The sequence below is a fragment of the Myotis daubentonii genome, chromosome 6, assembly GCF_963259705.1.
Source record: "Myotis daubentonii chromosome 6, mMyoDau2.1, whole genome shotgun sequence".
NCBI classification, from domain to species: domain Eukaryota; kingdom Metazoa; phylum Chordata; class Mammalia; order Chiroptera; family Vespertilionidae; genus Myotis; species Myotis daubentonii.
The window spans coordinates 10,435,283-10,459,315 of record NC_081845.1 but is presented as its reverse complement, the minus strand read 5'-3'; the positions used below and the strand labels follow the sequence as shown (position 1 = coordinate 10,459,315).

Sequence of the window (24,033 nt, the reverse complement as noted above, 5' to 3'; positions counted from 1 at the left end):
ACCTGCTGGCTTAGGCCCACTCCCTGGGGGATTGGGCCTAAGATGGCAATCAGACATCCCTCTGGCAGCCCGGCAGCCCTTGGGGGATGTCCACTTGCCAGCGGGGAGCAGGCCTAAACTGCAGTCGGACATCCTTAGCACTGCTGAGGAGGCAGGAGAGGCTTCCACCACCACCGCTGTACTGGCAGCCATCAGCCTGGCTTGTGGCTGAGCAGAGTTCCTCCCATGTGAGAGCACCCTGACCACCAGAGGGCAGCTCCTGTATTGAGCATCTGCCCCCTGGTGGTCAGTGTGTGTCATAGTGACCAGTCATTCCCAGTCCTTCTGCTGTTAGGGTCAGTTCGCATATTACCCTTTTACTATATAGGATAGAGGCTTGGTGCACGGGTGGGGGCCGGCTGGTTTTCCCTGAAGGGTTTCCCGGATCAGGGTGGGGGTCCCACTTGGGTGCCTGGCCAGCCTGGATGAGGGGATGACGGCTGTTTGCAGCTGGACACACCCCCTTCAGTGTGGGGGTCCCCACTGGGGTGCCTGGCCAGTCTGGGTGAGGGGCTGAGGGCCGTTTTCAGGCTGGCGGGTGACTGAAGCTCCCAACCTCTCCTTTTTTTCTTTTCTTTTTATATTCTGGAATTTACCTTTTATGGCTGTCACTGGAACTGAGAGCCGGCTTTAGCTCTGAAGCTCGGCTCCAGCTCTGAGACCTCGGTGCTGAAAGCAGGTATCTGGGTTTGTTTGGCTTCTATAATTGAAACACGGTTGCAGCTCCAGGTCTGAGGCCTGGCTGGCTGAAAGCAGGTTTCTGGGGTTTGTTTAGCCTCTATAATTGCAACATTGTTTCTTAGAGTGTAGCTCAGAGGCCGCCAGCGGCAGGCAGGGAACCTTGGCTTCCTCCATCACTGGAGCAAGCAAGCCTCCTGTTCGCTTCAGCTGCCTGGCTGCCAGCCGCCATCTTGGTTGGCAGTTAATTTGCATATCACCCTGATTAGCCCATGGGAAGCGTGTCAGAGGTACGGTTAATTACCATGTTAGTCTATTTTAGATAGGATAAAAGGCTAATATACTAAGTGTCCCTCCCACCCTCCAGCTGGTCGCTATGACATGCACTGACCACCAGGGGGCAAACACTAAATGCAGGAGCTGCCTAGCTGCAGTGACTTGGCAGCAGTGGTTCTTGGGTGATGCACCCCAAAACGAGAGAGGAGGGAGCCCGATTCCTCGTGGGGCCGCGCAATTCCACCTTCAGCCTGGGTTATGTTGTTGCTGGGGCACTATCGCCTGAGTCTGGTTTACTGCACATTTGCATTTGCAACTGAATGACAGCAACTTTCAGAATGCCCTCTCGCACTCTGGGACCTCTAGGGGGATCTTGGAGGATAGCCTGTTTCAGCCTGATGCCTGCAGGCCAGGCTGAGGGACCCCACCTGCTGGAGTGATCCCACTCACCCCGTAGACACCGGGGAGGGGAGGAACCAAGGGAGGTTGGCTCCAGGGCATGTCCGACCCTTCTCACCAAACCTGCCCCACCAGTCACCTTCTAATTAATTTCCTTTCAGTGCTCACAAATCCATGCACTGGGTCACTAGTTTTATTATATTATGTTGTGTTTTCACAGAAAAGGGAAACATCCCACCTTACCCTATTTTAACAGTAACCCATTTTTTAGATGTTTAAATCTTAGCACCAGTCAGCTATTCCTGTTCTGTGGCAAGTTATCCCCTGCCTAATGAATAATAATTTTAGCTTTCCTAAAACTTAGTACTTCCCTTAAGTTGTAAGACCTTTAGTCATTTATACAAATGACTAGAGGCCTGGTGCACGGGATTCGTGCACTGGTGGGGGGCATGGCCTACGGGGATTGGCCAGCTGGGGGAGCCCCGCTCATCCTGGTCAGTTGAGCAGCTGCCCTCTGAGTGGCTGCTCCCTCTGCGGGAGCAGCTGCTCATCCCAGTCAGCCCAGCAGCGCTCCAACTGTGGGAGCGCACTGACCACTAGGGGGCATCTCCTGCGTTGAACGTCTGCTCCCTGGTCGTCAGTGCACATCATAGTGACTGGTCAACCGGTCGTTCTGGTCGTTCTACCGCTTGGTAGCTAGGCTTTTCTTATATAGGATACTTCCTGGCTTTAAAGAAGTAGCCACAAACATGTATAGGACAAATTGTTTTCTATTCAAATTTGATGTGACACAATACTATTTTACAAGTGAGATAGAAAAACATACAATTAAGTATTTTGATGCTCTTGTGAGTTGTTTGCTTGTTTTGAACTGTAACAACCTCCCACTGGAAAAGGATACTACTGCTTAGTATTAGTTTGAGTGGCTTCAGAAAGAAAGTCTCATTTATCCACAAACAGGTACAGCATAGATAACGGATGGCATTTTAAGAATTTGTAGTATTTTATTAAAGAAAATGGCATTCTTGTTTTACTTAATAAGAAAAGCAAGCCCTGACTGGTTTGGCTCAGTGGATAGAGCATCGGCCTGTGGACTGAAGGGTCCCAGGTTCGATTCCGGTCAAGGGCATATAACTTGGTTGCAGGCACATCCCCAGTAGGGAGTGTGCAGGAGGCAGCTGAATTGATGTTTCTCTCTCATCGATGTTTCTAACTCTCTGTCCCTCTCCCTTTCTCTCTGTAAAAAATCAATAAAATACATTTTAAAAAAAAGAAGAAAAACAATAACAGTCTTAGTACAAGTCACATAAGCCAAATAATAAATTAGGAAAGGTCCTGTAGAGAGAGGCAGGAGAAGCAAGAGTAATAAGATATATAGAACTTAGCAGAGATTATGGTGGAAATACATAAATGCTGATTGTTATTAGTAAAATAATTCAAAAGAACTAATACATTAAAGAAAATGTGTGGTGGGGGCTTGCCCGGGGTGGGAATGGCTGGGGGGGGGGGTCAATTGGGGGGAAAGGAGACATAGGTAAAACTTTAGACAATTTTAAAAAAACCTGAAAAAAGAAAATGTGTGATCCCTGTAACCAGTCCCCCACCCTCAACCTTGCTAAAACAGTAGGTCAAAAGCAATGCCACATTTCTGGGTATATTACAGGAATTAGTGCTACCATTAAAAACTTGCAAGTTTCTGGGGGGTAATTCTGTCCATTTAACTTGCCTGCTTGGCGAAGAAGACAGATAGGTTCTGGGAGAATGAATTATTGCAACAACAACAAAGTGTTGTAATATTCAATTAGTAAATTCTACTTACTCCCAGGTTTACTAACTATACTTTCATCTGAATTATTAAATAATACTATTATTTTGAATTTTACCTTAAAGTTTTACTCTAACATTTATATTAAGGAAAATTTCTTTTGATCTTTAATATCTTAATGTTAACCTTTTTAATATTAGCAGAATTAAGCACATCACAAGTTTGTTTCCTATCAAATTACCATTCAGACAGGCCAAGGATATTGCTTGTTTCATCAGTATAGAGCCAGTAGTAATTGATGGAAAGATTTTCCATTTCCTCTGAGAGAAAATACTTGCCAATATAAACAAAAATTTGAAATCAGCATCTTGACCTTGCAAAGCATGGTTCTCACACGCAAGTTTTGTTTAGTCAGAGAAATTAACAAGAACAATAATTCTGATATGAACTGGAGAGATAGGAGTAGAAGGGAGCCTACCTGATTTTAATTTTCGTAGCAACTAAGGAAAATACTGGCTTTTGAGTTGGTCTCTGTCAGCTTGTCGACCTCCACCCCTTTAAATAGCTTAATTTTACCATGTTGGGAGTCAGTGAAGTGTAATAATTAAGATCTGGGTTTTAAAGTATGATGAACCAAAGTTCAAATGAATTCTATTGAGAACTATAGCTATGAGGTTTTAAGTTATAATCATTCAAACTCTTTGAAACTAGGACTTTTTTTTAGAAAAAATACATATGTATAGTAACACCTACTCTGCCTGGTAGTTTTAACTACATTATCTGTATTTCTTATGTCAGCTAGTACAGTACCTATCTGGAACCTAGTAGGTAGACATCAATAAGTACTAGTCAAAATGTAAAATATACCCTGTGGTAACCTGTGCTACAGCTGTTTTTCACTGTAATTTATATTAGCTTCATTTTTGAGCACCTTCTATTTAGTAAAGTTTAATTTTTAGAAATCCAATCTTTCAAATAGGACAAAGTTGCCCTAGTCGGCTTGGCTCAGTGGATAGAGCATCAGCCTGTGGACTGAAGGGTCCCAGGTTCGATTCCGGCCAAGGGCACATGCCTGGGTTGTGGCTGCAGGAGGCAGCCAATCAATGATTCTCTCTCATCATTGATGTTTCTATCTCTCTCCTTCTCCCTTCCTCTCTGAAATCAATACAGCAAAGAAAAAAAAAAAAGGACAAGGGGAATTCTAGTTCTAGTTACATTAGATATATGTAACTTAAATAATGGGAAATAATTTCATTGGAGTTTAGTTTTGTTAGACAGTTGTTTTTTTCAGGATACTTGTTCAATTCATTTTTCCTCAACAAATAGAATGAAAAAAAATAATTTCTATACTGTTTAATTTGCTGGAACTCTTTAGACCAGCCGTGGGCAAACTACGGCCCATTTGAAATGAATAAAACTAAAAAAAAAAAAAAAAAAAAAAAAAAAAAGACCGTACCCTTTTATGTAATGATGTTTACTTTGAAATTATATTAGTTCACACAAACACTCCATCCATGCTTTTGTTCCGGCCCTCCGGTCCAGTTTAAGAACCCATTGTGGCCCTCGAGTCAAAAAGTTTGCCCACCCCTGCTTTAGACCAAGGATGAAATAAATAAAACATCACTGTTATTTTTTTAATCACAAAATAAACATGCAAGTTATTATTAATTCTTTTTATTTTTCTTACCCATTCCTGTGAAAAACCCACATTTTCAATTTGGAAGTAGTCTACAACCCATAATTCTTTTGTATGAAAAGCACTGAAAAATTGGCATGGATCAGATTTTGAAAACACTTCAAATATGAGTTAAATGTACTATAAACTTGTGCCACTTTATCTGTATAAAATAACCTTGTACTTTTTCTGTTTTAAGTTGCTAATTAATATTTTTTCTGTTATGTCAACAATATTCTTTTCTGTGTCCATGTTTACATTCATTGGGATATAGTGCTAAATTTCCTGATGCTTGTTATTTAATTGCATTGAGTGTAACTTGCTGTTTACCTTTTGACTGTACTTGACTAAGTACTGTTTGCCACTTTATGATAATTTTCTAAAGAAATGGAAAGATAAACTGGGAAACGGGGGTTTCAAAAAATTCCTGTGTCCACATAGATGATTCCGCTTTTTTACATATAAAAATGTATTGGCATGTATTGGTTGACCTTGCTTTTTCTTTCAGGTTTTTTCTTTGAGATTTTTCTAGCTGAGGTGATTGGTTGGCCTGCATGAGACATCATCATTCTCTTCATGAGATTTTCCCCTCATGAACAGTTGCATGAATTTACAGGATGACTGCTTAGAGCAGTTTCTGAAGCTCTGCAAGTGGAACAATAAGTACTTTTGGGGGAAGGTAACTGGTTCATGGGAAAATTGAACTTGTGATCTTAGCCAAGCCAAGCCACAGGATTAGTACTTCAACTTTTATAGGATATCACATGATCAAAAGACTAGCAAGAGACTCCATAGAGTTTGTTTCATATGCCTTCTTTGACACACCTATGCAAAATAGGTGGCTAACCCAAGAAATCTTGCCTGACTCATTCTTTCACTATATCTCATCTCTGCATTTTTTATTAGTCCGTCTAATTCACTAATCCAGTGGTTTTGAGTTCTTACTCTGTGCCAAGTACTTTGCTAGGTGATAAGGATGGAGAGATGAGTACAGTTCTTGCCCTCAATAGACATGCAAAATAGTATGCTTTGCTGTAACAAATGCAGTGACAGGGTTAAACATAGAACACTTCAGGAATCTATGGGAGGGGATGTCTGGCTCAGTGAGGGATAAAGGGATATGAGAAGGAAATCTTCAGAGGAAAAGTGACACTTAATCTAAATGTGTGTCAAATAGAAGTACAAGTTGGGAGAAGAAAAGCCATTTCAGTCAGAACAACATGCACAAAGGATGGAGAGAGAGGAAAGTCCACACATATTCAGTAACTGAGTAGTTCCACAGTGCATTAGGCACTAGCACTGGGTTAATAGGAAGTGAGGTGAAAAATTAAGGAAGCAGAGTATGAAGATACTTACATGCTTTATAAAGTAGATTTGACTTCATCCTATAAATGATGGAAGGCAAGTGCGTAAATTCATATTCTATAAAGATTTCTCTGGCTGCATTGTAGAGAGTATCTATATATATAAAAGCCTAAGCGACCGTTCGACCAGTACTTATGATGCATACTGACCACCAGCGGGCAGACGCTCAAAGCACAGGCATGGAAACATGGAACAGACTGATGAATCTTAGGGGGGAGGAGGGAGGGCAGGAAGAGATTAACCAAAGATCTTATATGCATACTAGAGGCCCACGGCATGGATTCACGCACTGGTGTGGTCCCTCGGCCTGGCCTGTGGGGATCAGGCCAAAACTGGCAGTCCGACATCTCCCGAGGAGTCCCGGATTGCAAGAGGGCACAGGTCAGGCCGAGGGACCCCGCCGGTGCACAAATTCATGCACTGGGCCTCTAGTTTTTGAAAAGAGCCATTTGTGGGAGAGAGACAGATATTTAAGAGTTGATAAGGAGCTGAATTAGGTCTGTGATTAAGTAAAAGAGTAGGTGATGAATTGAGAAGCCAAAACTGAGTATTAAGTAAAACAAGGTAAGGATTGCACGTGCCCTAGCTTGAGTACTGCCATTCACCAATACAAGAACATTCCAGGGGACAGTAACAGATGAGGAAGATGTTTGAGTTCTATTTGCTGATTTTAAGGTTTCTTTGGAGAGAGAAAGAGGAAGAAGACATCACTTTATATGGTGTGAGATGGGAAAACTTCTCTGATTAGAAGAGATTTGAGCAAGTACTTGAAGTGATCAAGGGAAGGGTTTCCAAATGGAGGCAAAAACAAATGCAGAGGACTGTAGGTGGGAGCATGCTTGAAATGTTCAAAGAGCAAGAAGGCCAGTGTAGTTGGAGCTAAGACAGAGGGAGAAGGGAAGATGACATTTGGGTATGTGCTTTTCATGTAGCATCTTTAGATTGTAGTAAGGACTTTAGATTTTATTCAGGATGAGATAGGAAGCCACTGAAGAGTTTTAAGCCTTTTGCCCTCACTTATAACATGATTTATTTTTTGGTCATTGTATATGTATAGTTCTATATCATTTATCATGTGTATAGGTTTACGTAACCATCACAGTCAGGATATAGAACTAGAAATACTCATCACCACAAAGACATTTCTTTGTGTTATCTATATATAGATGTTCCTCGACATAGGATCCAATAAACCCATCATAAGTTGAAAATACCGTTAAGTCGAAAATGTAGTACGCCTAAGCTACCAACATCAAAGTTTAGTCTAGCCTATGTTAAGCATGCTTAGAACACGTTACATTAACCTACAGTTGGGCAATTATCTTGAGGTTCATTTCAAGAGTAATTGCCTTCCTCTTCTTATCAGAAGCAAGAGTCAAAGATACGGGCATTTTGTAGACATGATGGGATGTGAAAACAAAACACAGTGTCCAGAATGCTGGCAACACACAACACTGTAGAACATTGGTTGCTTACCCTGGTGTTCTTGTGGCTGATGGAGAGCTGCAGCTCGCTGCCACTGAACAGCAACACATGAGAGAGTATCTACTGAATATCACTAGCACGAGAAAAGATCAAAATTCAAAATTTGAAGTTCATTTCTACTGAATGTGCATTGCTCTTGCACCATGGTTAAGTTGAACTATGGTAAGTCAGGGACCATCTATATATAGGCAGACCTTTTCCACAACCTTAACCTCTGGCAATCACTGATCTGTTCTCTATCACTTTAATTTTAGTACTTGGAGAGTGTTATATAAATGGAATTATACATTATGTTATCGTTGGTTTATTTCACTCAGCATTATGTCCTTAAAATCCATCCAATATGTTGTGTGTTTCAGTAGTTCCTTTCATTTTAATGCTAAGAAGTATGCCATTGTATGGCTGTACAACAATTTGTTTAACTATTGACTGACTGAAGGACTTTTCTGTTTCCAGTTTGGAGTGATAAAACTAAAACTGCTGTAAATAGTTTTGTACAGGTTTTTATGTGAAAATACATTTTTATCTCTCTAGAATAAGTTCCCAGGATGGGTTGTGTGATAAGTATATGTTTTACTTTATAAGAAGCCTTTTCCAGAGCAGCTGCATCATTTTACATTCCCACCAATATACGTGAGATTCAGTTTCTCCGCATCCTTGCCAGTATTTAGTATTTATTTTTTATTTCAGTGATTCTAATAGGTATGTAGTGACATCTCATTGTACCATTAATTTGCATTTCCCTAATGGCTAATGATGTTGAGCATATATTCATGAACTTTGCTATCTATATGTCCTTTTTGGTGAATGTCTGTTCAAGTCTTTTGCTCATATTCTAATGGGATTATTGATTTCTTGTTGAAATTTAGTGAGTTCTTTACATATTCTAGATACAAAGCCTTTTTTGAGTTTGTGATTTGTAAATATTTTCTCGTGGTCTGCAGCTTATCTTCTCCTTAACAGTGGCTTTTGCAGAGCAAACAAAAAAATAATTTTGATGAAGTCTAATTTATCCACTTTTTCTTTAATGGATTGTTCCATTGTTGTCAAATCTGTGAATTCTTTGCTTATCCTCAGATCCCAAAACTTTCTTCTGTTTTCTTCTAAAAGCTTTATATCTTGAATACATAATTCTGTAATCCATTTTTACTTAATCCTGTATAATAAAAGGCTAATATGCAAATTGTCTCCTCGGGAGTTCTACCGCTCAGTATGACGTGGGCTGACCACCAGGGTGCAGTGCGGAATGAAGGAAGGCCCCGACTGGCAGCCAGGGGAAGGAAGGCCCAGATCAGCCCTGATCACCAGCCAAAACTAGGGACCCTACCTGTGCACAAATTTTGTGCACCGGGCCTCTAGTTTTTACATAAAAGTGTGAAGTTTAGATTGAAGTTTATTTTTTGTCTATGGATGTCCAGTTGTTTCTACACCATCTGTTGAAAAAAATATTCTTTCTCCATGGCCTGGCCAGTGTGACACAGTTCATTGGCCATCGTCCTGTGTACCGAAAAGTTGCTGGTTTGTTTCCCAGTCAGGACACATGCCCAGGTTGCAGGCTCCATCCCTGGTAGGCGGTATGCAGGAGGCAGCCACTCAGTGTTTCGCTTTCACATCAATGTCTCTCTCTCCCCCTCTCCCTCTTTCCCTCTCCCTCTCCTCTCTAATAATCAGTTTTAAAAAGTGATCCTTCCTCCATTGAATTGCATTTGCACCTTTGTCAAAAATCAGATGACTGTACTTGTGAGAATCTATTTCTGAATTCTCTGTTCTGTTCCATTGATCTTTGAGGCTATCCTTCTATCAGGAATTACTGTCTTGTTTACTGTAGCTGTATAGTAAGTCTTAAAATCAGGTAGTGAAATTCCTCTAACTTAATACTCCTTATTCAGAATTGTTTTAGCTGTTCCACCTCCTTACTATGTAAAGTTTTGAATCTACAAAATAATCCTGCTGGGATTTTGGTAGGAACTGCATTAAAACCATAGTTCAATTGGGAAATTGACATTTTTATTTTGTTTTTTAATCCATTAACACAGTATATCTCTCCTTATATATAGGAGATCTTTTAAGATTTACACCTAGAAACATTTTTTTGAAGCAATTGTAAGTACTGCTGTGTTTTTAATTTTGTTTTTCAGTTGTTCATTGCCAGTTTATAGCAATATGGTTGATTTCTGTGAGTTGACCCTGTATCCTGAGACCTTGCTAAGCTAAACTATTCTAGGAGTTTTTTTTATTGATTCTGTACATTTTCTAATGTGTCTGTGAATAGAGACAGTGTTTTCCCTTCTATGTGCCTTTTTTTAAAAATATATTTTATTGATTTTTTACAGAGAGGAAGGGAGAGAGATAGAGAGTTAGAAACATCAATGAGAGAGAAACATCGATCAGCTGCCTCCTGCAAATCTCCCACTGGGGATGTGCCCGCAACCCAGGCACATGCCCTTGACCGGAATCGAACCTGGGACCTTTCAGTCCGCAGGCCGACGCTCCATCCACTGAGCCAAACCGGCTTCGGCTCTATGTGCCTTTTATTTCCTTTTCTTGCCTTACTTCTCTGGCTAGTATTTCCCGTACTGTGTGTCATAGGAGCGGTGAAATCAAACAAGCTCGTCTTGTTCCTGATCTTATAGGAAATGCATTCAGTCTTTCACCATTAAATTTATGTTAGTTGTAGGGTTTTTTGCAGATTCTTTTTATTAGGTTGACAAGCTATTCCTAGTTTTAAGAATTTTTATCATGACTGAGTACTGAATTTTGTCAAATGCCTTTTCTTTTAAGATAAGCTCTGAATTTCTAGAGTCTTCAGACTTTTGTAGGTTGGGAGTGGTTGGAAAGGTGTTCCTAGATAACTAAGAATGGGGGCCCTGCACACCTGGAAAATAGACTGAAGGAGTGGAGTTGAGTTACTTGTCCACTAATAGTATTCTTTTCTGTATAGTTGAATCATTAATATGGCCATATTTATAATGATGTAAATATATTCAAAAGGAGTAATTGTTGCAGCACCAGTGGTAGCTGACATGTTTTGAATGCTTACTATGTACCAGGCACTGATCCAAGTGCTTTACAGCAAGCAGTCTAGTGATACCTGTTTCTGCCTTGTAAATTGGGGCATGATATCAACCTAGTCCTAGAGCATAGGTAGTGGTGTGATTTTTGATTCCCAGTTCACTTTAGAAATCTGAAATATAGATAATTAATGCCTGAATATATAGAATTGAGTAGGTTTTAACTGTATTGCTATTCTGTGACTTTTTAAAAAATCTACTTTTAATACTGGAATCAGTACATTAATACTGTCATATAAAATCTCTTAGAAATAGGGACAAGTCTTTAATAAATATGAAATGAAGTCCAGTAATTACACTTAAAATTAGTTTAATTGCTTTATATTTACTGTGTATAAATGTATGCATTATTTTGTTATTCATACATATTAAAAGGCAAATTTTGTCGTAAACTTTTATTCAAATTCTGCTACCAATTTGTATTATTTGAACTTTGTTTTTCTTCTTATTAAATAAAGGTGTTGGACTAGATAGTCTGTAAGGCTCCTTTTAATATCGAATTCTATGATTCTGAATATTTAAGTTTCATCAAGTGAAATAGAAAACTTAAACTTTAATTCAAAGGAGATTCTCCTTATATTATGCTCTTAAGTGTAGATGAGATAGATGCCAAAGGAAGAAGGTAGAGAATGAGCACCATAACTTTGCACCTACATACTTTTGATAAACATTAGAAACTAATACAGAAATAAGGATCTTTGGAAACTAGAAAAACAGACCAGAAAAGTTTTCAAGAAAAGAATGATCACTAATTATTCAAGTTAGTAATCAATCAATAAAGTTAATACAGTGTAGAAGAAGGAACCCTGGACCTGGAGTTAGAAAGCCATGAGTGCATTTCTGTCCCTAACTCTGCTGCTTATTGGAGTTTTGATAATCAGTAAATTACTTAATTTTCTGAAACTTGCAAAGTGAGAGTAATAACTACCTCGCCTTTCTCAGTGGTTTCATAAGGATCAAGTGATAATGGTGAATTAGAAGTGCCTCTAATAAAATTTTAAAATATTTATGAACCTAAGTTATTGCAAAAATGTGAATGAGGATCCTTTAAGAGGTTGGAGTTGGTGATTTGAATAAAACTAATATCAAGGGAAGAAACTTGAAGGCAGATTAAAACAAGTTGAAGCCAAAGTATAAGTATTCAGTAGATAAGTTTGGCATGGTATGAATGGTAAGAGATACATGGACTAGCATAGCATATTCATTCTTTACATTGCTATAGCAAGGTTTTGTATTCATGTTTCTGTTTCTTACTGGATTAGAAGTAGGTAGAGGACAGGAACTGCAGCTCACTCTGTTTCCTCAGTGCCTTGAAAATAGCAATTTCAATTAATAGCTTTGTGAATAAATACTTGCTAAACAGGACATAACTAGTAAAGAAAATTTTTGTGATATGAGTGTGTACATGGATATATGTGTAAGATGGTGAAGACTTAAACATGTTCATAGGTTGAAGGGAGAGAATGAAAAGAAAGGGATTGGTTTCATCAAGAAAATATGAAAGGGATAGCATCTGGAACCATAAATAAAAAGTGCTCGTCTTACTAGTTAATAAGAGACTTCCCCGAAAAAAGCACCAGACCCAGGAGGAGGTTATACTGTTGAATTCCTTAAAACATCAAGCACCAGATAACTATATTAGAACAGAGAAGGCAAAAGGGTAAGCTTCCCAGTTCTTTTTACAAAGACAGCACATAACATCCTATATAATAAAAGGCTGATATGCAAATCGACCAAACGGCGGAACGACAGGTCGCTATGATGTGCACTGGCCACCAGGAGGCAGACACACAACACAGGAGCTGACCCCTGGTGGTAAGAGCGCTCCCACAGGGGGAGTGCCACTCAGCCAGAAGTTGGGTACACAGCTAGTGAGCGCAGCAGTGGTGGTGGGAGCCTCTCCTGCCTCCGTGGCAGCACTAAGGATGTCCGACTGACAGCTTAGGCCCGCTCCCCACGTGGGCTCCTGGACTGTGAGAGGGCACAGGCCGGGCTGAGGATCCTCCCCGCCCCCACACCCCCCAGTGCATGATTTTCGTGCACCAGGCCTCTAGTGATAAAATATGAGCCCAAAAGGCTATATACCAATCTCACAAAAGTTGTTGCAAAAAAATGCTTAATAAAACTATCAAATGGAATTTAGCATTACATTAGCAGAATAATACTGTAATCGGATTCACCCTAGGAATATAAGAATAAATCAAATTAAATTATATTATTAGGTGAGGGTGGGGGGAATGACTACGGAACCAAAAAGGGAGAAATAAATGTTTACTTCTGATAGGAATCCTTAGTGAAACAAGAATAAATTAATGTACTTAAGATTTTATATATCTCAGACCAGAAGTCAGCATTTTTTATGGTAAAAAACTAGAATTCCTATTTTATTATTTAGTGAAGTACAAAATTCCTTTTAAAAAGCCATGAATCAAAAAAGGTGTGGCCAGCATTAGTATTACGTAACATTGTCTTGGGAATGCTGGCTAATGTAATTAGACAAAAAAAAACAAAATAGGTGTAATTATTTGAAAAGAAGGAGGCAAATTCTTTATTTATAAGTGACATTATATGTGTGGAAAAGCCAAAAGAATCAACTGAGATATTACTGTAGTGAGATTTCAGTATGAACCCTAGTTAATCTAAAGTGGGGTTTTTTTTGTGTGTTTCTTTTTGTTATTGCTTTTATGACCTTTAAACTGAAAATCTATCCATATAGGTTAATGGGGATTCTCATTCTTAAAATACTTTTTTTTTTTTTTTTGGCCTTCTGGGGAATGCACAGACTTATTTAATCTTATCTCTAAGTAAATTGCAGTCTATTTTGAATAAGACACTTTTCAAGTTAACTTCTACAAACTACTTTGAGCCCAGCTGGCGGTCAGGGCACAGGCCTGGGTTGCAGCTCGATCCCCAGTGTGGGATGTGCAAGAGGCAGCCAATCAATGATTCTCTCTCAACATTGATGTTTCTCTCTCTTCCTCTTCCTTCCTCTCTGAAATCAATAAAAATATATAAAGGAAAACTATTTTGAAATAAAGTTGCAGCAGTAAATACATTTAGAAGGACTTTAAAGTTGTTGTTTTTTATTCCTGTGGCTGTGATACTTGCTCTATTGCTTAGTAATGCCAGGAAAGGTGTAATCTGATCTTTGAGCCATATTTGGTAAATAATAATTTTGTGTGGAAACCACTGTTCTGTCAGTAAGAGGAAAATTGTTGCACAAATGTAAGGGTTTTCTTTGCCCTTAAGGCATTTTCTGACTTAAAGACTTAAGTTATATCATGTATTGATTCTTTTGTTTTTTAAAAAGCACTGTGTAACCTTAAAAAGGGTATTGACAAAAGCATTTTCTACTTTACTTGGAGAAGAATTGCATGTCTTTTTGTTTGCCACTAATTCTCTTTATATCCTAGATGTAAATTCTTATATTTTTATTCATCATTAACTCTCAGAATTGAACTCTCACACACATTTACCTTGTAGTTCTGCAAGCAATGATGAAAAATGAGTTATATCTCTTAGGATGTGATGCAGATGACTTATTTAAAACTAAAGCTGGTTACACAGCTGTTGCTTTAGCATTTATGAAAATGAACACTTAAGTATATCCATGTTTAGAACAAAAAATGTATTGAATACCTAATATAGGCCAAGTTTTTAGGTGCTTTATAGACTTTAGCGAATTCTCATGGCAATCCAGTAAGGTGGGCAGTGGTGTCCCATTTCATAGAAAGGAATCTTCTGCAGAGAGTTTTTGTCCAAGGCTAGATCTATCCCTCCCAGACTTTTTTTTTTTTTTTTTAAACAACAACATACCATCACAGTGATGGAAAATTTGCATTTTTCTTAAAAACTACTTTTACTCTATTTTGCTTTGTTGTATTGCTAGTTACCAAGAATGCAAAAAGTTATTTGAATCCTTGTCTTCACTTTTTTTTTTTTTTTTTTTTTTTTTGGTCCTGTTACAATTCTCACCAGCAGCCATCATTTGGCAGCAGCAGAGAATTCAATTTATTTTGACTGCTGTGGGATTGGTTTCTTGGAAAAACTCCTTAGGGTGCTAGCCTGCCAAGTATAAGGACATTGTTTGCAGGCCTTAGTGATCTAATTAGTACACCAATCTACCACTTTTAGTATCCTACCATTTCTGTAACCTTTGTAGTTGTATGGTTGTTGTTTTTTAATATGGACCTAACAAAAACTTTTTAAAATAATTGAATCTAATTTGGTTATGGAAAAAAGAATTTCCAACGTGATGCAGAGTCACTATAAGCTATTCTTTGCCTCCCTCTTTAAGAATTACCAAGTTTGTTTGTTATTTTTTATTAGAACTTGAAATTAAATTTACTGCTTGGATGTATCTAAAGCATTTTTTAAAGAAACCTCTGAGAATTCATTTTAGGAAATTAGGGGAACAGTTAGAAGACCATTGTAAATAAGATAGCAAGCAAAAGAGAAAAACAAAATGACCTGAAAATGAAGACTTTGGAAAGTTTTACCATTGAAATTGGGTTTATTGTTTTTCTCTTTCTGTTATACTCTGTGGTCTGATGTTGGACAGTCTATTGCTAAAAGCCACTAGAGATTTCATAAAAGCTACTATTTCAATTTCTAGAATCGGGAGTCCAGAATAGAATTGGGTAGATAAAAATAATGACAGCTAATGTAAATAGCATCTTCTGATCACTTGTAATTTAAGAGACCCTCTTTCCACTTTGAAATATTTTATGTAAGAGACATTGGGAACTACCTCACTGCTGTTAGACCTCATAATGTTATCTGGTCACGTTTCTTGTTCTGCCTACCTCTAGTTTACTCTAGTTTCTCTTCTGCTTTCAAGGCTCCAGACCCCGTTCCTGGACCTGCCCTGGAAAAGAAGTATCCAGTAGAGATGAGCTCACTGCAGTTACTTAATTAAAAATTTGTAAGCTGCAAAAATGGCAGTGAGCCAACCAAGAACAGCTACAATTTGAATTTTTCTATTTCCAGGTATGCTAAAGTCAATGGCACCAGTCAAGCTTAGCCTATGTAACTGCCTTACGATGAAATCTATAATAACCAAAACTTTACTTTCAAAATTTGTGGTCATCTTGCTTTAAAATATAGTAGCCTCCCTAACATCTAGGTAACTTGCAGCTAGTATTGACCTTAACATACCTTTTGCCTGAATATTCCTAATTGAACTGTTTGCTAGTGGTAGCAAACTAATCCAGAAATAATTTAAGAAAAATAAATTTGAAATACTATTGAGTTAAGCCCTGTAAATGTACAGAAAGTAATCTAGTCTTCATTAAAGAGTAAACATTAACCATAATAGAACTGTCTTCCTCTCAGAGGTTCACATATAGTACAAGTAATATAGGGAATTAAGTAAATGAAGTAAATGAACTAGTTCTCCATCCTGCATTTCTCAACCATTTCTAAAATATCTTTAGGTAAAGAGTAAACATATTCTTCAGTAACTGGAAGTCATAAGTAAGACTTCTGGATATATAACCAAATAATGTATTATATAGAACCATTACCTGAAGAAGTTAATTATTTTAAATGTAAGTATATAACTAATATTTGCTATATTTTTTTCTTGAGTGCGCAAAAGAAACCAGACTAGAAAGTAGTTGGAATTTTAGCAACAAAATTAAAACTGAGGTTTCCTGCTGCCTTAGATTTTAACCAAGAGAAAATTTATGAATATTTTGAGGGTTGAGGTCAGTTAGCTTTTAAGAACCTTTATTGCTTTTACCAATTTGTACAGATTTAGAAACAGAATTAATCCATAAAAGGTGATTTTATTTACTAAAAAAGATAACCATACATATCTTTTGATTTTAAAGGTCAATTCAGATAGGTTAGAGATTACCAATATTGAACAGAGGAATATTCCAATTGCTATCTTAAGAGATGATACTAATATTCTAGCTTGTGCTTTCCTTATATTCCTACGTTGTTAATGTATAGTTAATTTAATGTTAGCCAATCTAGTCAGCATTAGGTCACTGATTATGTGCCATATTATTTGTTTGGTAAAATTTGTTTTGAAAAAAATTTAATATGAGTGTTGAATTAGGACTGGAAAGGGAGCTACTACTAGAATTATAGGAACATTACCACTGTTATATGAATTAAAGGAGAAATTATAGAGGCAATTGCATCTGAATTTCAAGTCTTATTAGTTATCACTGGGGCTATCAGTAATGGTAAAAAAAAAAAATCTATATTATTGAATGCAAGTTGTGTTTAAAGCACTGTGCTAGACACAGTAAAGATGTCAAAATGAATAAACCTTACTTTCATTGAGTTTATAGAGAGTAATTTTTTTTAAAGTATCATAATAGAAGTATAAACAATGTACTTGAAAGTACCAGAGAGAATCAGTATTTTAGGGAAGGTAATGTTTCTACTGAGCCTTGAAGGATAGATAGAATTCTTCAGAGAGTGGAAAGAGTCTTTCTAATTTATGGAAGTGAAAGTAAGTAATATGATCTAGAAATTGTGAACAATCCATTGTGCCTAGAGAATAGTGGGGTACAGGATGATATGATGGGAGATGGAGCTATGCTATACATGCTTTCCAAAGTCAAGTGAAGGAGTTTGATTTAATTCAGTAGATAATGGAATCCATTCAAGATATTTTAGCCCTGGTGTATTTAAATCAATGACTCTTTTGATAAACTGAATGTGGCAGAGCAACGGTTGCTTGATAAAGTTAAAGATTAGGCAGTAGTAATACCTAATAAAGGGCAACATTTATTATTAAATGTCAGGGGTTGTGTATGAAGAGTTTTATGTGCAATTTCTCGTTTAATCTTACTTCAGGAATATTGTGAGGAATAGTATGTGTTAACCATTTAGCACAGGACTAGTCATTATAAGCTCAGAACATTGTTCTTGTCCACATTTATGTGTGATAAATCCTATGAGAGTGTTGTGTTTATTGGGAGACTCTTAAGATAGTAACAATAAGCTTATTTTTCTACTACCCCTTACCTCTTTCTTTTAAACATTTAAACTAAGGGTGGAGGATCTTCTTTCTGCCAAGGGCCATTTGGATATTTATAACATCATTCGTGGGCTATATAAAATTATCTACTTAAAAATTAGCCGTTTATATTTGGTCAAACATTTAATTAACTCACCTCTAATGCCTTGGCAGGGCCAGACCAAATGATTTTGCAAAACTGGATGTTTCCCACCCCTGTTACTTAGTTTGAGGACTGCATATTAGTTCATGTCGAGTTAACCTTAGGGTAAAAAGAGAGAGAGATAGACCAGGCCTTTTTTATTTTTTTTAACCAGTGGATTGATTGTAAGGTACAAGACTAAACATAGAGGTAGTTTTGAATAAATTAAATTAATTAAAACATAACTGTAGATCTCATCTGTCAAGCATCCCGAAAATTGATAATTGTTGCAGCTGTTAACAGCTATATCAGTAACAGTTTCAACATAGATAACATAGTCCTTTAAGTATTTAAAATTACATATAGTTGGCTAAGTACAGGTACTTTCAAATAACTCATTCCATTATTACTCTCCTACCCATGTATCAGAATACAAGTTACGTTATGTGAAAATATATAGGAAATAATTTTATAAGGAAAATATTCTGCTCTAATTATCTCAATTGTTTATGACTAATTATACAAATAATACATGCATATATATTCTTATAAAGAATAAAAACATAGCAAAGATGACTAAACCTCCTTGGACCATCTTCTATCATGAGTCCTTTACCCAGCTCTCTCTTCCAAATAATTAGTGATATCCTATCAGAACCTTTCCTATACATACATATAAAATATCTGTTTAAAATTTCTCTTTTTTGTATCTTTTTTTAAAAAAGCACAAATCTATAATACATGGGTTTTGCATCTTTTTTTCATTTGGTAATGTCTTACAAGTCTTTCCATATAATTATCTGGATATCTTACTCCACTTTTTAAAAACGGTTGCATGGTATTCCTTAGTATTGCTATACAATGATTTACTTATTCATTCCTCATTGAACATTCAGGTTGTTAATACACACTGAGATGGTCATCCTTTTATGCTCCTCTTTGAATACCTGTGTTTGTCTAGATTAGATGGTTTAATTTATATAGATAGAGAGGTAGAACTCTGGTACTTTATTACTAGCAACTAATTTCATTCAACTCATCTCACAAGTGATTGTAGTAACAGTGGGTAGTGACACCACAGTTGATCTGCTACTGACTCCATTGAAACTAAATATATCTGTTAATACGTCTTTCTGTGATTCTCTTCAGTTTAAAAAACTATGGTATAACAATTGTCTTCTCTGCTCTATATGTGGGGAGGATAAAATGACATAACAGATGTGCTGTGAGAAGTCCAGTATAAATCTGAAATCTAGATTATAATCTTCTCAAAAGCATGGACTATTTTATTCATTTTTGCATAATAAGCACATTGCATAGCATATAGTAGGCAATGTTTGTGGAATGGATCCCAGAAATGGTGAACTAAAAAGTGGGTCATATCTATGAGAAAGTTCCAGACTAGTAGAATTTTCTTATATGTATATTTTACATTATCTGAAAACTGTATATTTTCACTGAAAATTTCTCACTTTTTCATCTTCATCTCACTTCTCAGCTGCATTATAGCCATAATTCCTCAAATTTATCATGTTCTATCATGGCTTTCCCCCCAATACAGTCACCAGTTATATCCTGCAAGACTTTTATTATTTACTAGAGGCCCGGTGCATGAAATTTTTGCGGGGGGTGGGGGGCAGGGACTGCCCAGCCTGCACCCTCTCTAATCTGGAACCCCTCGGGGGATGTCCGACTGCCGGTTTAGGCCCGATCTCCAGGATCGGGCCTAAACCGGCAGTTGGACATCCCTCTCACAATCCAGGACCACTGGCTTGCCTGCTTGCCTGATCGCCCCTAACTGACCCCCCTCCCCCCGCTGGCTTGGTCACCTCTTACTGCCTCCCCCCCCAGCCAGCCTAGTCACCCCCAACTGCCCCCGCACCAGCCTGGTCGCCCCTCGCTGCCCCCCACCCCCTGCCAGCCTGGTCACCCCCAAATGCCCCTACTGCCGGCCTGGTCGCCCCACGCAGCCTGCTGCTCAGTCATTTGGTCGGCCCTCACTAACCCCCCTGCTGGGGGAGAGAGAGAAACATCAATGATGAGAGAGAATCATCGATCGGCTGCCTCCTGCACACCCCCTATTGGGGATCGAGCCCGCACCCCGAGCATGTGCCCTTAACCAGAATCAAACCTAGGACCCTTCAGTCTGCAGGCTGACGCTCTAGCCCAGCCGTGGGCAAACTACGGCCCGCGGGCCGGATCCGGCCCGTTTGAAATGAATAAAACGAAAAAAAAAGAAGACCGTACCCTTTTATGTAATGATGTTTACTTTGAATTTATATTAGTTTACACAAACACTCCATCCATGCATTTGTTCCAGCCCTCCGGTCCAGTTTAAGAACCCATTGTGGCCCTCGAGTCAAAAAGTTTGCCCACCCCTGCTAGCCACTGAGCCAAACTGGCTAGGGCAGTTAACTGTTTTTATCTTAAAGCCCTAATGTATTGGAAAATAATGAGAGGTGATTTGGAAAATACACAAAAAGGTCGTTATATAATATGTTTTGATGAATTATAACCATTCTGTCTTAGATTTATTGCACTTTTTTTGATCCTTAGAAAATGGTAGCACTCACCACAAAACCACAGTACATAAATTGCCAAGTGTGGCTGAATTGCACATTCCTTTTAGAAGAACGTATTACTGGTAAGCCTTTTAGCCATAAGAAATGGTCAACATTCATAGACTTGAGGCAGTTTATTAAAAGAGAAAATTGGGGGGCTTTATTTTTAAGAAAAGATAGTGTACATCATTATGTTACTTCATCTATTAATGTTTATTATTTTTCTTTAGAAAGTAAATTAGTATAGGATTATAAAGTTGAGAAATCTATAGTTTGGTAACATGATTCATTGCTCCCTTTTAGTTTATAAAGAACTCTAAACATAATAGTTAACCTAAATTAAGTAGCATTCATATGATTGATTTGGTACGTTGCTGTTATTTTATTTTTGCAAATAACTGGTTAACTATGTAAAATTATTAAATATGACATCTGTTTTATGCTAAAGACAGATTATAATTATCTTGTTTTAATCTTGAATGGTTGTTAGTATTTGAATTTTAGATTTTTTTTACATAGCTATAATTCTTATACTTGAACTTGTAGAAAAATAGCTTGATATTATAGATTTGCAGGGGAGGGAATTTTGCTTTGCTCTCGTAAATTTGTAACATGTTCTAAGAAATATAATTCTACTAATTCGCTGTTAAGAATAATTTTGAAATTTTTCATGTTTAATGACATTTGTAAATTATTTTAAAGTTAAAAAATGTGAAGTGCACACTCATCATACGAGGAATACAACTGTCCATGGCTTGTAGGCAATTTGAATCTTAATTCTTATATACTATAACACCTCATTGACCCCCTCGTCGTCAGGGAATGAGGCATTCTCTGAACGTGCTATGTAATTTAAGCTTATCTCTTAAAGTACTGAATCACAAAAATAGACAAGAAGACTGGTTGTATTGCTTACTTTCCCTCTGAAATAAACAATACATTTCATACTTGAAATTTCATGATTCAAACCATCATCTTGAGTGAGAATTATATTGTGTGGTTGTAATTTATATGTGATAGGTAATAAAACATTAAAAGGGGAAAAAATGTGAAGTGCATCAGTTATTACCTAACTGGCACTTGATGACATATGTACATAATATATCAATAATGTAAAAGGTGCTTAAAATTGTATACATAACTAAGCAGGTAATAGAATTATTTTTCTGGCTAAATCCTAAAATCTTCCTTCAGGCCAAAAGGTTTCAAAATTTGCTTTAACTTTTATTTAAAAAATTATAGCATCATCCTGCTATTTTTATTGCATATCATAGTTATTCTTTAAAGAATAACTCAACTGCAGTGTGATAATGTCAGGCAATCCACAGAAAAGACACATTGTAATTAGTGATAAGAAACTGCTAACATCATATTGACAACCAAAGATAAGTTGAAACATTCTGCCTTCACATTAGACATCCTGGGGAAGTTAGTGTTAATAGTTGTTGGGGTCAGAGGAGCTTTGCAGTCGTTCTGTTAACATTTGACATAGGTATTTATTTCTAAAAATCACCATGCTTTGCAGATTGTACCAAAAACAAACAAACAGGGTTTATGGGAAAAAATAGAATTTGGGGTACAACACTCAAAAACTTCATTAAGTGAACATTAAAAAAAGATAGGGACCTTTAAAAAGCATGTATATATGCCGAAACCAGTTTGGCTCAGTGGATAGAGCGTCGGCCTGCGGACTGAAAGGTCCCAGGTTCGATTCCAGTCAAGGGCATGTACCTGGGTTGCGGGCACATCCCCATTGGGGGATGTGCAGGAGGCAGCTGATCGATGTTTCTCTCTCATCGATGTTTCTGACTCTCTATCTCTCTCCCTTCCTCTCTGTAAAAAATAAATAAAATATATTTTTTTAAAAAAAGCATGTATAAATGTTAAGCGGTTAAGAAATATATAAATATTTATACAGCATTTATACAAATAAATTGTTCTTTGCTTTGAAAAAGCCTGAAGTTTGCTTATAGAAGTGAACGTAAGTGTGGCAGCTTATTATTGTGAAGTGGTCAAAGGAGGGTTTTCTGAAATCAGAAGGAAAGTTGTAACACAAGATGTGGATGTATGTGACCAACTGACTGCATACAGACGCAGTGAGTGAGGGAGCTAGCAGATGTTTGAGGTGTGTTCATATTTACATTTTGTGTATTCATTAACTTGTTTCAGGTGAATATGATTTTCTGTATTCATCTGGTATTTCTCACAGACAAAATCACAGCAAAATTTACTTAATGCTCAAATTGTTCCCTAATATATCAATTATATTGGAACAAATATGCAATTTCAAGGCAAGGTATTATAGCAGCACTGACTTATAGCTGAGGGTAAGGAAATCACTTTAGTTTGGAGAGACTACTACTTTTTATAGTAGTCTTTAAAATAGGTATGTATTCTGATGCATAGAGATTCCTTGCAACAAATATTTACTAAGCATCTTCTAGTTGCCATACACTTTCTAAATATTTAGGATACAGCAGTGAATAAGTTACTTTCTCCACTTTGAAACTAAGCCTATATAATAAAGAGCTAATATGCTAATTAGACTAAACAGCAGTACAACTGTCTGGACAATCTTCTGAACAAAGCCGGGGCTGTGAGGGCCAGCCAAGACAGCCGGGGCTGCAAGGGCCTGCCGAGGCTGAGTGGGCCAGCTGGGGCTGTGAGGGCCGGCCGAGGCTGAGCGGGCCAGCTGGGGCTGTGAGGGGCTGCGAGGGCTAAGCCCCTTGCACAGATTTTGTGCATCAGGCCTCTAGTGTTACTATAAAGAATTTGTTGCCAAGAGTTGGTTTTTAAGAGGTAAAATTGGACAGATATGTGAAAGAGGAAGTCTGGCAAGGAGTCTACTGAGCAACAAGGCTTTTCTCTAACCTCTCAAATTACATACTTTTACAAGATTTCCTAGATCCTGTGTAACTCGAGATTCCAATATTCACAGGAAGAAAAAATTATCTCCAGAGCTTACATCCCAAGTGCCCATCAGTAGATGAGCAGATAAAAAAAAACAAAACAGTGGTACATTTACACCCTTGAATACTATGCAGCAGTAAAAAAGAAGGATCTCTTACCCTTTGAGACAGCACGGAGGGACCTGGAAAGTATGCTAAGCGAAATAAGCCAGTCAGAGAAAGACAAGTATCACACGATCTTACTCATATGTGGAAACTAAAGAACAAAATACTTCCTAAATATCTTTTAAGTTTTTCCTTCTACTCGGTCTCCATTGGTTTCTCTGCAATTACAAGCTGTTACATTTCCTGGTTAGACTACAGCAATTTTCTTACTGGTCTTCTCACATATTCTTTTGCCCTTTTCTCTGTTATAGCCAGCCGTTCTCCAAATATATGTAATTTTTCAATCATGTCACCTTCCCTACTTCTGAGCTTAAATCCTTCAAGTGGCTTCCCATTACTCTGAAAGTAAAACCTCCAAATTTTAATGGCCTAAAAAGCACTTCATGATTTGGGCCCTACCTTTTTCTTGCTCTGTTCTCTACAATTTTCCATAATGTACCATACCACCTTTTAATTTCTGTTTTTGAATGATGTGAAAAAGATGAAAAAATTGACTGATAGCAAGATAAACTGAGATGGCAGGC

General features: G+C 37.6%; 1 protein-coding gene across 8 annotated transcripts in view; it reads left to right on the top strand.

Moving 5' to 3' along the window:
* TAB2 (TGF-beta activated kinase 1 (MAP3K7) binding protein 2) overlaps positions 1-24,033 on the top strand; it is a 62,159-nt gene that overhangs the window by 6,095 nt on the left and 32,031 nt on the right. For 6 of the 8 annotated variants that reach the window (XM_059700096.1, XM_059700095.1, XM_059700091.1 and 3 more), the window contains exon 2: positions 15,594-15,742. The exons of 1 other annotated variant lie outside the window; for it this stretch is intronic. The gene's annotated coding sequence lies outside the window, so the exon portion shown is untranslated. Of the gene's footprint in view, positions 1-15,593; positions 15,743-20,430; positions 20,519-24,033 lie in introns of all 8 variants that reach the window. One more of the 8 variants, XM_059700092.1, reaches the window with a different exon arrangement.